At 36.4% G+C, this 16274-nt stretch overlaps 1 protein-coding gene across 6 annotated transcripts in view; it reads left to right on the forward strand.

The window, feature by feature from the left end:
- MUSK (muscle associated receptor tyrosine kinase) overlaps window positions 1-16274 on the forward strand; it is a 135233-nt gene that overhangs the window by 48098 nt on the left and 70861 nt on the right. The gene's annotated exons all lie outside the window — the stretch shown is intronic.

Raw genomic sequence — 16274 nt, forward strand, 5'->3', positions numbered from 1 at the left:
AAACCTCTGATATTCCTGGAGACTATCATTGGGAAAATTAAATCTGCATGATTTAAGACGATGCATGTTCTAAAAGAAGAGCTTGACCCATTGATTTTGACTCTAGGGGACATAATGGTATGGCCTCATCTAAAAAGTTCCATAAGGCTTTCTAAAGCGGTCTTAGAGTCAAACAGTTGTCACTACATTTCTCTAAGAAAAAATAACTTGTATAATAATGAAAGCACTGAATAGATAATACATAATGCTTCAAGTCAACAGATAATTAGGCCCTCTTAAATTGCAATGTTGAGAAAAATGTACTTTAATTAAGTTGTTTAATGTTGACATTATTTAAAATGAAAAGTTATTGTGACCTGAAATATGCATACTCTAATCAGAGTGAGTTAATATAATTTTTCAGATATTAAAATGTGATGCATAAATTCAAGCATATATACACAGTAAAGGAAAATTTATTTCTCTTTAACGCATTAGTTCATCCAACAAAGATGCACTGAGCAATGTTCCAGATGCAACATGAGACAGAGAAGGCCATGCCTTCACTGAGCTTAATTTCAAAATGTAACTACTTTGATTCATGCAAAGATGTCATGGAAAGCTATTAGAATTCTGTGACAATACAGGGTTCAAGTCATTTTACATTCAGTTATTTCCTTCAGATATCAAATACATGACTCTGGCATTTTACTATATTTATTTCCATGAATAACAAACTATATACAAGGCATTACTTTTGGAGAAGACTTAATGGTTAATAACATGGGCAGTAGGCTCTCAGGAAAACTTTATGGGCTCAAGAGTTTCACGTAAACTCCTTGAGTCCAAATCATGGTTCCAACACCTGTCACATGTGTAACTTCCAGTAGGTTACTTAGTCTCTTTGTGCCTCAGTTTCCCCACTTGTAAAATTAGGTTAATACTATCTACATCATAAATTGAAGAACTTAGAGGGGGATAATACATTTATAGCCCTTATAAGAGTGACCGACACAAAGTAAACACTTAAGTAGAAATTACCAATGTTAGTTCTAGGGCTAATATAACATCTGTGCACCATAAGCAGTGATTTAAGCACTTGTGCAGAAAAGTACTGCTCCCTTTTCCATGTTTCATCTTTATCTCTGAGGTACAAGCAATAAAGTCCAATGATGAAAACTAAATTTTTATTTTAAATAGTTTATTTGTATTAATATTGGTTCTAGCAAAAGAATAATAATCAACTTTAAATTTGCAAGGAGACCTCAAAGTCATATAATTCAATTCTTTAGTTTGTAGATAAACAAATTGGAGAACAGAGGCCAGGGGCAGTGGCTCACACTTGTAATCCCAGCCGTTTAGGAGGCCGAGGCTCAAGGATTGCTTGAGACCAGGAGTTTGAGATCAGCATAGGCAACATAGTGAGACCCCATCTCTACAAAAAGTATTTACTTAAAATATTTTTTAAAAATAAATTTGAGACCAGAAACATCTTTTATTTTATACATAAAGATACTTGAGACCAAATAAACAGTGACTTTCCCCAGGTTAGCCAAGGAACTTGAATGTCTTGATTCCTAGGCCAGGACATGGTCCACTACCTATTCCAATTCTTTCCTCTTTTTAATATTTATGTTGTGTAGATAGTACTCTGCAGAGTTCACATGCTTTAACATCAGGCAGTACTGGGTGTTAATCCTGACTGCACCTCTTACTAGTTGTGTGAAGTAGGATAATTTACTTGACCTCTACAAGTCCATTTCCTCATTTGTGAAATGGGGGGTAATATTATCTAGAACATAGAGTTCTTAAAATGGACTCAGCATATTCACAGTGTCTGTGTAGTAGCTCTTTGATAAGTATTTCCTGTTGTTGGTATTGTTGTCTGTTGTTTACTTTGTTATGAAGCTGGATGACATCTATCCAGAGAATACTGCTAGTCAAGCTTCTCAAATTTCATAAATAGAATGTCAGCATTACCAACTGCTCATCTGGTCTCCAAAGAACATAAATCTACTCTCAATCAGCAATGCTTTGTACCTGCATTCCTGTTACTTGTTAGAGATTATAACTTTGGTGTGGCCCCACCGTGACAAGTGATGAAGGGAAGCTTATCTAAGAAGCTGTGTAAAGAGGTTCCTTTAATGGCAAATTGGAAAGAGGCTATTTGGAATCAATCTGTTTAAAAAAAAAAAAAAAAAAAAAGTACAACAACATAAAAGTGAAGGCAGCCTTAGTGTGTATCCTGAGCTTATATCATCTTTTATTCCCTAAAGAAATAGACATTTGCCAAAAATCTTGTTGAAAATGTTGATCATTCTAGCACTCACTGCTCCCAAGTAAATCCCATGTGAGAAATTACTTTAAAAATTTAGTGCCCGGCTGTAGCTCTGTGAACAATGGCTGCAAAGGAGCTTCCTGCCAGCCTGGGGAAGCCATAGCCTGCATATGATCAGTCCCTTTATAGAACTAAGGTTGACTTGATGGAGTCAATGCTGGTAAAGTTCTCCTAGGAAAACTGACCTGGATTTATACAAGGTCCAGCCTTGGAGGTGGTAAGAAAGGTCACTTTCATGGCAGGCCAAGATCCTTGATATGTTTTGAAAATCTCATCAAGAAGAAATGAATTAGGCCAAAATGTATGGATACTGCAGATGAAATATTGTGGAGAAATTTCCTTGGCCTTACATCCTTACCCTTGGGACAGCAAGTAAATAAAATCTTATAGAAGACCAAGCTGAGATTTCTTAGAGACCTTTGGGTAAAGAAGGCCCATAAAGAAGGCTAACATTTCCTGCACCTGTGTAAAGAACCAGGCCAAATCTAATAAGGCAATACTCACTTTGTCTTCAAGAATCTTTGAGGTTCTTTTTAATAAAAAGTGGGGTGACTATAAGGAAAAGTTTGTGTTTAAATGGAAAATTTTGTGTTGTCATTCTAGAGCACACCTGTGCTGTCTGATTCCCATTCTGTGGGAGCTGTTTTACAGCTTTCTACATTGTAGATGACTGGCGGCAATGCTAAATTATTCTTGTCCATAGACATGCAAATGAATTCTGTCCAGTGGAAAAATGACCAAAAAAAACCAATGTGGCCCTATTTGCACAGTCATTTTAATATTCCTGATCTATAAAGGTGTCAGTCCTTGGGATTCTCCTTTCACCTAGTTGCAACACTTCCCTGATTTCCTTATGAATGAGTTAAATAAAACATTTAACTAATGTTTATTCTGGAAAAAAAAAAAAAATTAGTGCCTGGGTGGGGGAGAAGGGTCTCCCCTGAAAAACTCACATGTTATCCCTTCCTATACTAAGTATTGTGTACTTTATTTTCTTTTACTTTATTTTTATTTCTTGTTCCGTCTGGCATGTATCTTAGAATACAATATGAAGCTTAGTCATAGCATCTGTTACATTAAACCATCCAGAAGTTTTCCTCCTGATCCTAATGTTATTTATTTAATTTATGGCCACATCCATTATACCTTCCTCAAAACCTCTATGGAAAGAGAAAGAAATAACTAAGTTGATGGATTAATGGAACTCTTCCTCCAAGTTGTTCTCAAAAGCCAGTGCACATCAGAAGTGTCTGCAGATCTATCTAAATGACACAGCTTAGGATGCATTCCCCAGAGATTCATATTTGATAGGTTTATGTTAGTGCTTTTTAACAACACCCCAAATGATCCTTAACGCAAGTGACCCATGAACCACACTTTGAAAAACATTGACTTCAGGTTTTCTACTGAAAAGAACTTTATTCCAGAGGAATCTAAACAATTCAAGGGAAAAGCTTACCTGCAAATAGTAAGATATAAATGTTAGGATAGCTTCAAATTCATCCATTTGTGGAATGCCTACTATGTTCTATGCAATGAGGTAACTCTTAAGGATACAGAGAAAAATAAGACATGCTTCATGTATTGAAAAGTGTTCAAATTCAGTGAGAAAGATGGATATGCAAACGAGTATAATATTTACAATGATAGAAGTTTGTATAGGGTTATATACACAGTACAGAGGAGATAGGGAAAGGTCAGGGAAAGCATCAGAGAGGTGAGGGCCAACAGGCCTTTGATTGATGAAGAGTGAGCAGCTCATGATGAGGATCAGATCACATGAGGGAGGAAAAAGAAAATAGAGGAAAAAATTCACATTGAGCATGCAAGCACAGCCTGACACTGACTCATAACCAGGAAGTTAAAGAAGGATTAGAGAGTTTGGGGCAGTATCCATTAGTGGTGCTATAAAAAACAGAATAAACTATGATCACAAGTTAACATGGAGATCATCTTCCATGGTATCTTGTGTTGGGCATTTTTTTTTTTTTTTGTGACAGAGTCTCTCTCTGTTGCCTAGGCTGAAGTGCAGTGGCGTGATCTTGGCTCACTACAACCTCTGCCTCCTGGGTTCAAGCAATTCCCATGCTTCAGCCTCCTGAATAGCTGGGATTACAGGCATGTGCCACCATGCCTGGTTAATTCTTGTATTTTTAGTGGAGATGGAGTTTCACCATGTTGGCCAAACTGGTCTCAAACTCCTGGACTCAAGTGATCCACCTGCCTCAGTCTTCCAAAGAGCTAGGATGACAGGCAGCCATCACACCTGGCCCTCTCTTGGATACCATTTTTAAATGGGTAGATACCTAACATCCTAACAGTATGGGAACCTATGATTTGGAGGTGTATGGCCTTAACTGGCATCCAGAATTCTATCTGAAAGGCCACAGAAATGTTCCCAACTCAAGCCATGGGAGGGAATCATGGAGGCAAGCAGGACTAATTTTGACTTGGAGAAGAGAGTCACCGTATTTGAGGATGATGTCTATGTTTTCTAAAGGTGCCTGCCCTCTGACTACTTCAGAGATGGAGCCACAGTGAGTAAACCTCTTCAGACATTGCCCTGCTTCAAAGCAGACAGAAATGTAAACAGTGGCAGTACATCAGGATCGGGTTTCTTTGCTTTAGCTACCAAGAGTCAGGAAAGAGAAACCAGGTATTTATTTAAGTTTGTCATTATTATTGCCAGATTTTCTTTTAATGATAGGGGAAGAAAAGAAGTATCTGTTCAGAAACAAAATATCACAGAGCCTCGATAGGATTACTTTTTCAACCCTGGGCCATGTGTTTTTTAAGTCAAAAATAACAACAATTTGGCCCATTTTGTTCTTTGCAGTGCTTGCCTTCTAACAGGCATCTCCAACTCAATTGTCCTTAAAATAGGATGCTAGATGAGACAAATAGCCTAGTTAAGATCAGATTCAAATAATCTGTGTAGATCAGCATCCATGTTTTAATAACAGGGTCTAAAAAATGAATTTATTTCTCTACAAAGGGTTAACAGTTAACCCTAACCCTAACCTTCTCTTCTCCAATAATTCAATTTAAGAAAGGAGTTAAGGATATGCTTTTTAACACCTGGAAAAGGATATTAACATGATCAATACCTGGGATGCAGCCAGCTAAGGCAGACTGACATTACAAAATAAAATCGCCTTCTCCCTTTGAAGTCAGTTAAAGGAACAGCTTTCATGACTCAGAGAGATATCCTAAAGATCAAAAAAAGCTCTGTGGAAATAAAAAGAACTAGAAGACATGGCTTCAAAATTTGCCTCCAGTACTTCCCAGTTGTGAGTTAGCTGTTGTATTCATTAATTGCTTTGTATAAATCATGTCATTTAATCTTCTCCACAATTCTGTGAGTTAGAAGTTAATAACTACATCTTCTGAAGTAGTAAACACTGAAGTTCAGAGAAGTTGAACAACAAATCAGAGAAAACAGCTAGTGAGAGTGAAGTGAGGATCCAAGCCTACCACCTGGATTGCTGTTAGGATATTGTACATGAGTGTAAGGAAAGTATTTCATTACTAAGATTTTGACTTTCCAATCTCTGCATTTGTCCTTTGAAAAAGCCCTGTAATGGTGTTCTTGTATACCAAATGGTCTGAGATTTTCTCAAGATAGTGACTATAAGGAAAATTATAAAAAATGTAATGAAATGGCACTATGACAATAAAATAATCATAGTGCCATTTCATTAAATTGCATCACTATTCACAATAGCAAAGACATGGAACCTACCTAAAAGCCCATCAATGATAGACTGGATAAAGAAAATGTGGTACATATACACCATGGAATACCATGCAGCTGTAAAAAGGTATGAGATCATTCCCTTTGCACATACATGGATGGAGATGGAAGCCATTATCCTCGGCAAACTAATACAGAAACAGAAAACCAAACACCACATGTTCTCATTTATAAGTGGGAGCTGAATGATGAGAATGCATGGACACATGGGGGGAACAACACACACTGGAGCCTGTTGGAGGCTGGGAGTGGGAGGAAGGAGAGCTTCAGGAAGAGTAGCTAATGGATGCTGGGCTTATGACCTAAGTGACTGGATGATCTGTGCAGCAAACAACCATGGCACATGTTTACCTGTACAACAAAACTGCACATCCTGCACATGCATCCCTGAACTTAAATGTAAAAAAAAAAAAAAAAGAAAAAAGAAAGAAAGAAAATACTAGGTTGGTGCAAAAGAAATCATGGCAAAAACTGCAATTACTTTTTTTTTTTACACTAACCTAATAAAATGATCTTCAGAAAAGAGTCTTTTTCAAAGGCAAAAAAACAAAAACAAACAAACAAAAAAAACCAGACTGCTTTATATAACTGGAATAATTTTTACATTTATTCTTGACATACACTTCTTATTTTCTAAAACTTTCACAAGTCATTTTAAACAGTAATGCTGTCACCAAATAAATTCTCACAAGTTAATGGAAAGCTTAGAAAATCAGTATTTGGGAAGTAAATTTAGAGGCAAAGATAACTTGAACTGAGAAGCAGTTTTAATTTTCTATTTTGAGAAATACTCTGTAGCATTTATAAACATTATATTTTAATTTTCTATTTGAGTAAGTTAATACTATACCAGAATACCAAATTGCATTTGGAATCACAGGCAACTGTTATGTTTGTCCTTTCATGATATTTGAAAAAAAATGACTTTCCTTTTGAATGCTGGCCTTTTCATTTAAAATTAGCCTTCTACTTCATAGGGACATTCACAATAAACTCTCAATAGGCTTTTATTTGGAGAATTTTAGCTTTGCCTTAGCAGCTTTTCTTACATCTTCTCTTAATTCTATCAGTTTAGGCTTTACATGTTTTGAAATTATATTAAGTGCATACACATTAATTATTATTGTTAATTCCCCCTCTGCAGATTGTATTTTTAACTTTTGGATGATGTTCCTCTTCAACTCTTTTCTATAATGCCTTTTATCATAATTCTGTATTGTCTTAATAACATCACCACATTTTTCTTTTGTGTTTTCCTATGCTCTGTTTGTTAGTCTTCTATCCCTTTCTTCCAACCTCCCTGCCATCTTGTAAACATAACATAGCTAAATACTTTTGTGATCCAGTCCAAAAGACTTTATTTTTAGTAGATAAGTATGGGTCTCTGTATTTATTCTGAAAATTTAATGTATTATTCTTTAGACTGATTTCTATCATGTAATATACTATTTCTTTTCTCTGCTTCTTTAATTCTTTTTCTGTTTTCTGGTGGATTGTTATATATTTTTTAATCTTCTACTTTACCCCACCCACAAACACTACTGACTTTGAAATTGTGGATTACAGTGTTATATTTTAGTGATTACTTTTACATTTTAATATACATGTATGATGCTATAATTCTAACAAAGTTTAAGATCATATAGTATCTTCTCTAGTCTCCTTAACTAAGGCAAGAATTTTATCATTCTTTAAAATCTCATCTAACAGCACCTTCCCTCATCCTCTATCATTTTCCTTGGCATTATCCAAAACTTCATTTACCTTAAAAAATTGAATTATTTTATGGCCTATAAATAGTTCTACCAGTATATGCCACCAGTTGCTGTGTTCATCATTCAATTTTCATATGCATTTTTTCTTCCGTTTCCAATCTCTTATTTCTGAAATATATTATTCATTAGTTCATTTAGTTAGATCTCTGAGCAGAAATCTTTCTTTTTGTGTATTTGAAAATGTTCCTATTTTACCCTGATCATTCAGGTGAATATTGAAATCTAACTTGAAAGATGTTTTCCCTCAGCATTGTCCTATGTCTTCTTGCATCAATTGATGGGAAATGTTATGTCATTGTAACTATAATTCTTTGCTAGGTAACAGAGCTCTTCTATCTGGTAACTCTTACATTTTTCTCTTTATCTTTTATAATCAGTACTTTTACTATAATTTGTCATAGTATCTGTATTAGTTATTTATTTCTCTATAACCAATTACACAGAAACTCAGTGGTTTAAAACAATAAACAATTACCACTTTATAGTTTCTACAACTCAAGAAGTAGCCAAACTCTGGATTATGTTTGCAGTCAAGATGTTGGCGACTTCTAAAGTCATGTGAAAGCTTGACTGGGCTGGAGGATCTAATTCAAATATGGTTGTCTCGTAAGTTGGTATAAATTGATGCTGGCCAGTGCAAAGCCTCCATTCTTCCCCATGTGGGTCTCTCCTCAGGCTGCTTGAGTGTCCCTATACTATGGCGCCTTGCTTCTGCCAGAGTAGATGATCTAATCGAGAACAGAAAGGACTTAGCAATGTTTTCCATGGTCTAGCTTCAAAAGCCACACACAGTCACTTCTGCCACATCCCATTTGTCAGAAGTGAGCCTAATTCCAGCTCACTTCCAAGAAGAGGAGAGGAACTATACTCCACTTTTCCAAAGGAGAATTTGTGGACACATTTTAAAACTATGACAGTGTCAATGCAAAATACACCAGAAAGTCTCAGTAACAGAATTCCACAAGCAGAAGAACATCAGAGCTTAAAGACAAGGCTTTTGAGTTAACCAAATCCAACAAATACAATGAAAAAGGAATTTTAAAAAATGGAAAAAGAAGTTTGGGACTATGTTAAAAGTCAAAACCTAAGAATAATTGGAAGAAATAAGAGAAATCTAAAAGCCTGGAAAACGCATTTAAGGAAATAATCAAGGAAAACTTCCCTGGACTTGCTAGAGATCTAGACATCCAAATACAAGAAGCCCAAAGAACACCTGAGAAATTCATTCCAAAAACATCATTGACTAGGCACTTAGATATCAGGTTATCTAGAGTTAGGACGAAAAAAAAGAATCTTAAGAGCTGTGAGGCAAAAGCATCAGGTATCCTATAAAGAAAAACCTATCAGAGTAACAGCAGATTTCTCAGCAGAAATCCTACAAGTTAGAAGAAATTGGGGTCTTGTTGTTAGCCCCCTAAAACAGAACAATTATCAGCCAAGTATTTCATAGCCAGTGAAACAAAGCTTCATAAATACAGGAAAGACACAGTCTTTTCCAGACACATGCTGAGAATTAGCCACCACAGAGCCAGCACTACAATCTACAATGATCTCTAAATCTTGAAATAAATTCTAGGAATACACCAAAATTTAACCTCTTTAAAGCATAAATCTCACGGGACCTATATAACATGACACAATGAAAAAAACAAGGTATTCAGGCAACAAATAGCACAATGAATAGAATACTACCTCCCATCTCAATACTAACATTGAATGTAAATGGCTTAAATGCTTCACTTAAAAGGTAAAGAATGGCAGAATGGATCATACTGAATGGGCAAAAACTGGAAGCATTCCCTTTGAAATCTGGCACTAGACAAGGATGCGCTCTGTCACCACTCCTATTCAATATAGTATTGGAAGCTCTAGCCAGAACAATTAGGCAAGGAAAAAAAAAAATAAAGGGTATTCAATTAGGAAAAGAGGAACTCAAATTGTCTCTATTTGCAGATGACATGATTGTATATTTAGAAGACCCCATCGTCTCAGCCCCAAATCTCCTTAAACTGATAAGCAACTTCAGCGAAGTCTCAGGATACAAAATCAATGTGCAGAAATCACAAGCATTTCTATACATCAATAACAGACTAACAGAGAGCCAAATCATGAACGAACTGTCGTTCACAATTGCTACAAAGAGAATAAAATACCTAGGAATACAACTAACAAAGGATGTAGAGGACCTCTTCAAGGAGAACTACAAACCACTGCTTAAGGAAATAAGAGAGGACACAAACAAATGGAGAAACATTCCATGCTCATGGTTAGGAAGAATCAATATTGTGAAAATGGCCATACTGCCCAAAGTAATTTATAGATTCAATGCTATCCCCATTAAGCTACCAATGACCTTCTTCACAGATTTGGAAAAAAACACCTTAAACTTCATATGGAACCAAAAGAGAGCTCACATAGCCAAGTCAATCCAAAGCAGAAAGAACAAAGCCAGAAGCAACACACCACCTCATTTCAAGCTATACTACAAAGCAATCAAAACAGCATGGTACTGGTACCAAAACAGAGATATAGACCAATGGAACAGAACAGAGGCCTTAGAGGCAATGCCACACATCTACAACCATCTGATCTTTGACAAACCTGACAAAAACAAGCAATGGGGAAAGGATTCCCTGTTTAATAAATGGTGTTGGGAAAACTGGCTAGCAGTGGGCAGAAAGCAGAAACTGGACCTCTTCCTGACACCTTACACTAAAATTAACTTCAGATGGATTAAAGACTTAAACATAAGACCTAATGCCATTAAAACCCTAGAAGAAAACCTAGGCAAAACCATTCAGGACATAGGAATAGGCAAGGACTTCATGACTAAACCACCAAAAGCACTGGCAACAAAAGCCAAAATAGACAAATGGGACCTAATTAATCCTAATTAATCTCCAGAGCTTCTGTACACCAAAAGAAACAATCATTAGAGTGAACTCGCAGCCAACAGAATGGGTAAACATTTTTGCAATCTACCCATCTGACAAAGGGCTAACACTCAGAATCTACAAAGAACTAAAACAGATTTACAAGAAAAAAACAAACCCATCCAAAAGTGGATGAAGGATATGAACAGACACTTTTCTAAAGAAGACATATGAGGCCAACAAACATATGAAAAAATGTCCATCATCACTAATTATTAGAGAAATGAAAATCAAAACCACATTGAGATGCCACCTCATGCCAGTTAGAATGGCAACCATTAAAAAATCTGGAGACAACAGATGCTGGAGAGGATGTGAAGAAATAAGAACACTTTTTCACTGTTGGTGGGAGTGTAAATTAGTTCAACCATTGTGGAAGACAGTGTGGTGCTTCCTCAAGGACCTAGAAATAGAAATTCCATTTGACCCAGCAATCCCATTACTGGGTATATATCCAAAGGATTATAAATCATTCTATTATAAAGACACATGCACACATATGTTCATAGCGGCACAGTTTACAATAGCAAAGACCTGGAACCAACCCAAATGCCCATCAATGGTAGGCTGGACAAGGAAAATGTGGCACCTATACACCATGGGATACTATGCAGCCATAAAAAAACAATGTGTTCATGTCCTTTGTAGGGACATGGATGAATCTGGAAACCATCATTCTCAGCAAACTGACACAAGAACAGAAAATCAAACACCGCATGTTCTCACTCATAGGTGGGTGTCGAACAATGAGAACACATGGACACAGGGAGGGGAGCATCACACACTGGGATCTGTTGGAGGGGGCCAAGGAAGGGACAGCATGGCGGGGGGAGGTAGGGGAGGGATAACGTGGGGAGAAATGCCGGATGTAGGTGACTGGGGGATGGAGGCAGCAAACCACATTGCCATGTGTGTACCTGTGCAACAATACTGCATGATCTGCATATGTACCCCAGAACCTAAGGTACAAAAAAAAAAAAAGAAAAAGAGAAAAAAGAAACACTCAAGGAATAAAAAATCAAAAAAATAAAATAATTCAGCAACCAAGTTTCTACTGTCTCAAAGAGACTCACCAAACACACAAGAACTAACATAAACTTAAGGTAAAGGGGTGGAAAAAGATATCCAATACAAGCAGACACCAGTAGCAAACAGGAGTAGCTATTCTTGTACCAGACAAAACAAACTTTAAAGCTACAGCAGTTAAGAAAGACAAAGAGCGACACTATATAGTGATAAAAGGACTAGTTCAACAGGAAAATATTACAATCTTAAATATATATGTACCTTAACACTGGAACTCCCAAATTTATAAAACAATTACTACTAGACCTAAAAAATGAGGCAAATGGCAACACAATAATAGTGAGGGACTTTAATACTACACTGACAGCACTAGACAGATCATGAAGACAGAAAATCAACAAAGAAACAATGGAATTAAACTATACCCTACAACAAATGGACCTAACGGATATTTAGTGAGCATCCTACCCAACAACTGCAGAATATACATTGTATTCATCAGCACATGGAACATTCTCTAAGATAGATTACACAATAGGCCATAAAACAAGTCTCAGTGAATTTAAGAAAATAGAAATTATATCAAGTATTCTCTCAGACCACAGTAAAGTAAAACTGGAAATCAACTCCAAAAGAAACCCTCAAAGCAATAAAAATACATGGAAATTAAATAACCTGCTCCTGAATGATTGTTGGGTCAACAATGAAATCAAGATGGAAATTAGAAAATTCTTTGAACTGGGCGATAATAGTAACATATAGTGACAAAACCTATCAAAACCTCTGAGATGCAGCAAAAGGGGTGCTAAGAGGAAAATTCATAGTATTAAATGCCTATATCAAAAAGTCTGAAAGAGAATAGAGAGACAATCCTAGGTCATACCTCCAATTCTCCATGTAATTGGTGAAACAAGAACAATCTAAATCCAAACACAGAAGAAGAAAAGAAATAAAAAAGATGAGAGCAGAACTGAATGAAACTGAAATGGAAAAAAAAGTACAAAAGATAAATGAAACAAAAAGCTGGTTCTTCGAAAAGATAAATAAAATCAATATACCATTAGCTAGATTAACCAAGAAAAGATGAGAGAAAATCCAAATCAGCTCAATTAGAAATGACATGGAAGATATTACAACTGATACCACAGAAATACAAAAGATTATTCAAGGCTACTATGAACACCTTTATGGGCATAAACTAGAAAACCTAGAGGAGATGGATAAATTCCTGGAAATATACAACCCTCCTAGGTTAAACCAGGAAGATACAGGAACTCTGAGCAGACCAGTAACAAGCAGCAAGATTGAAACAGTAATTTTAAAACTGCCAAGAAAAAAAAAAGTCCAGGACCAGACAGATTGACAGCTGAACTCTATCAGACATTCAAAGAAAAACTGGCACCAATTTTATTGACACTATTACACAAAATAGACAAAAGAGGGAATCCTCCCTAAATCATTCTATTAAGCCAGTGTCACCGTAACACCAAACCAGGAGAGGACATAACCGAAAAAGAAAACTACAGACCGATATACCTGATGAACATAGATACAAACATCCTCAACAAAGCACTAGTGAACCAAATCCAATAGCATATCAAAAAGAAAATCTACCAAGATCAAGTGGGATTCATAACAGGGAGGCAGGGATGGTTTAACATATGTAACTCAATAAATGTGACACACCACATAAACAGAATCAAAAACAAAAATCACATGATCATCTCAGTAGACTAAGAAAAAGCATTTGACAAAATCCAGCTTCCCTTTATGATTAAAACCCTCAGGAAAATCAGCATAGAAAAGACATACCTTAAGGTAATAAAAGCCATCTATGAGAAACTCACAGCCAACATTATACTGAATGGGAAAAAGTTGAAAGCATTACCCCTAAGAACTGGAACAAGATAAGGATGCACGCTTTTACAGCTTCTATTCAACATAGCACTGGAAGTCCTCGCCAGAGAAATCAGTCAAGAGAAAGAAATAAAGGGCATCCAAATCAGTTAAGGTGAAGTCAAAATGTCACTGTTTGCTGATGATATAATGTTATACCTGGAAAACCCCAAAGACTCATCCAAAAAGCTTCTAGAACTGGTAGATGAATTCGGCAAAGTTTCAAGATACAAAATTAACGTACACAAATCAGTAGCTTTTCTATGTATCAACAGTGGCCAAGTTGATAATCAAATCAAGAACTCAACCACTTTTACAATAACTACAAAAATAAAATAAAATACTTAGGAATATACCTAACCAAGGAGCTGAAGACCTTTATAAGGAAAACTACAAAACACTGCTGAAATAAATCACAGATGGCACAAACAAATGGAAACACACCCCATGCTCACAGATGAGTGGAATCAATACTGTGAAAATGACCACACTGCCAAAAAAAATTCTACAATTCAGTGCAATTCTTATCCAAATATCACCACCACTCTTCAGAGAACTAGAAAAAACAATCCTAAATTTCATATGGAACCTAAAAAGAGCCCACATAGCCAAAGCAAGATAAGCAAAAAAGAACAAATCTGGAGGCATCACTTTATCCAACCTCAAACTATACTACAGGGCCACAGTCACCAAAACGGCATTGTACTGTTATAAAAATCGGCACAGAGACCAATGGAACTGAATAGTGAACCCAGGAATCCAGCCAAATACTTAGAGCTAACTGATCTTTGACGATGTGAACAAAATTATAAAGTGGAGAAATGACACCCCTATTCAATAAATGGTGCTGGGATAATTGGCAAGCCACATGTAGAAGAATGAAACTGGATCCTCGTTTCTCACCTTTTACAAAAATCAACTCAGGATGGATCAAAAACTTAAATCTAAGACCTGGAACCATAAAAATTGTAGAAGATAACATCAGAAAAACTCTTCTTGAGATTGGCTTAGGCAAAGACTTCATGACTAAGAAGTAAAGGCAAATGCAACAAAATCAAAGATAAATAGATGGGACTTGGCCAGGTGCAGTGGTTCATGCCTGTAATCCAAACACTTTGGAAGGCCAAGGCTGGCAGATCACTTGAGGTTAGGAGCTCAAGATCAGCCTGGCCAATATGGTGAAACCCCATCTTTACTAAAAATACAAAAATTAGCTGGGTACAGTGGTACGTGTCTGTAATCCCAGCTACTCTGGAGGCTGAGGCAGAAGAATCACTTGAGCCTGGGAGGTGGGGGTTGCAGTGAGCTGAGATAGTGCCACTGCACTCCAGCCTGGGCAACAGAGAGAGACTCTGTCTCAAAAAAAAAATAGATGGAACTTTATTAAACTAAAAAGCTTCTGCACAGCAAAAGAGATAATTTATAGAGTTAACTGACAACCCCCAGAATGGGAGAAAATTTTGCAAATGATGCATCTGACAAACGACTAATATCCAGAATCTACAAAGAACTCAAACAAATCATCAAGAAAAAAACAAACAATACAACTCAATCAAGACAGTTGCAGGTGAGAGAAAAAAAAAAAAAAGAAAGAAAGAAACAATCCCATCAAAAAGTGGACTAAGAACATGAACAGACAATTCTTGAAAAACGATATACAAATGACCAACAAGCATATGGAACAATGCTCAACATCACTAATTATCGGGGAAATGCAAATCAAATCCACAGTGCAATACCATCTTACTCCTACAAGAATGGCTATGATCAAAAAGTAATAGATATTGGCATGGTTGTGGTGAAAAGAGAACACTTTTACATTGTTTGTGGGAATATAAACTAGTACAATCACTGTGGAAAACAATGTGGAGATTCTTTAAAGAACTAAAAGTCTATCTACCATATTAGCCAGCAATCTCACTACTAGGCATATACACAGAGGAAAAGAAGTCATACAAAAAAGATACTTGCACGTGCATGCTTATGGCAGCACAATTTGCAATTGCAAAAGTATAGAACCAGCCCAAATGCCAATCTGTCAACCAGTGGATAAAGAAAATGTAGTATATGAAATACTACTTAGACATAAAAAGGAATGAAATAACAGCACTCTTAGCAACCTGGAATGAATTGGAGACCATTATTCTAAGTGAAGTAACGCAGGAATGGAAAACCAAACATCATATGTTTTCACGCTTAAGTGGGAGCTAAGATATGAAGATGCAGAGGCATAGGAATGACACATTGGACTCTGGGGATTCAGGTGAAACGGTGAAAGGGGGAGGGATAAAAGACTACCTATTGGGTACAGTGTACACTGCCCAGGTAATGGGTGCACCAATATCTCAGAAATAAAAAAAATGTTTAAAACTACAACTGTGTGAAATTATTTTTATTAATCCTCCTATGCACTCATTATGGCAATGGTTTGCAATCCCACGGCCCCATGAAAGGTAGTCTTCAAGTAATTCTGCAAAATACTCATCCCCAAAACCCAGGCAAAAAAAAAAAATTGACTCAGTTACATAAATTGTGTGCCCAGCATTTAATTGTTTGTGTGTTTGCTTGCTTAA

The sequence above is a fragment of the Sapajus apella genome, unplaced genomic scaffold, assembly GCF_009761245.1.
Source record: "Sapajus apella isolate SASKATOON/1434 unplaced genomic scaffold, GSC_monkey_1.0 scaffold46, whole genome shotgun sequence".
NCBI classification, from domain to species: Eukaryota; Metazoa; Chordata; class Mammalia; order Primates; family Cebidae; genus Sapajus; species Sapajus apella.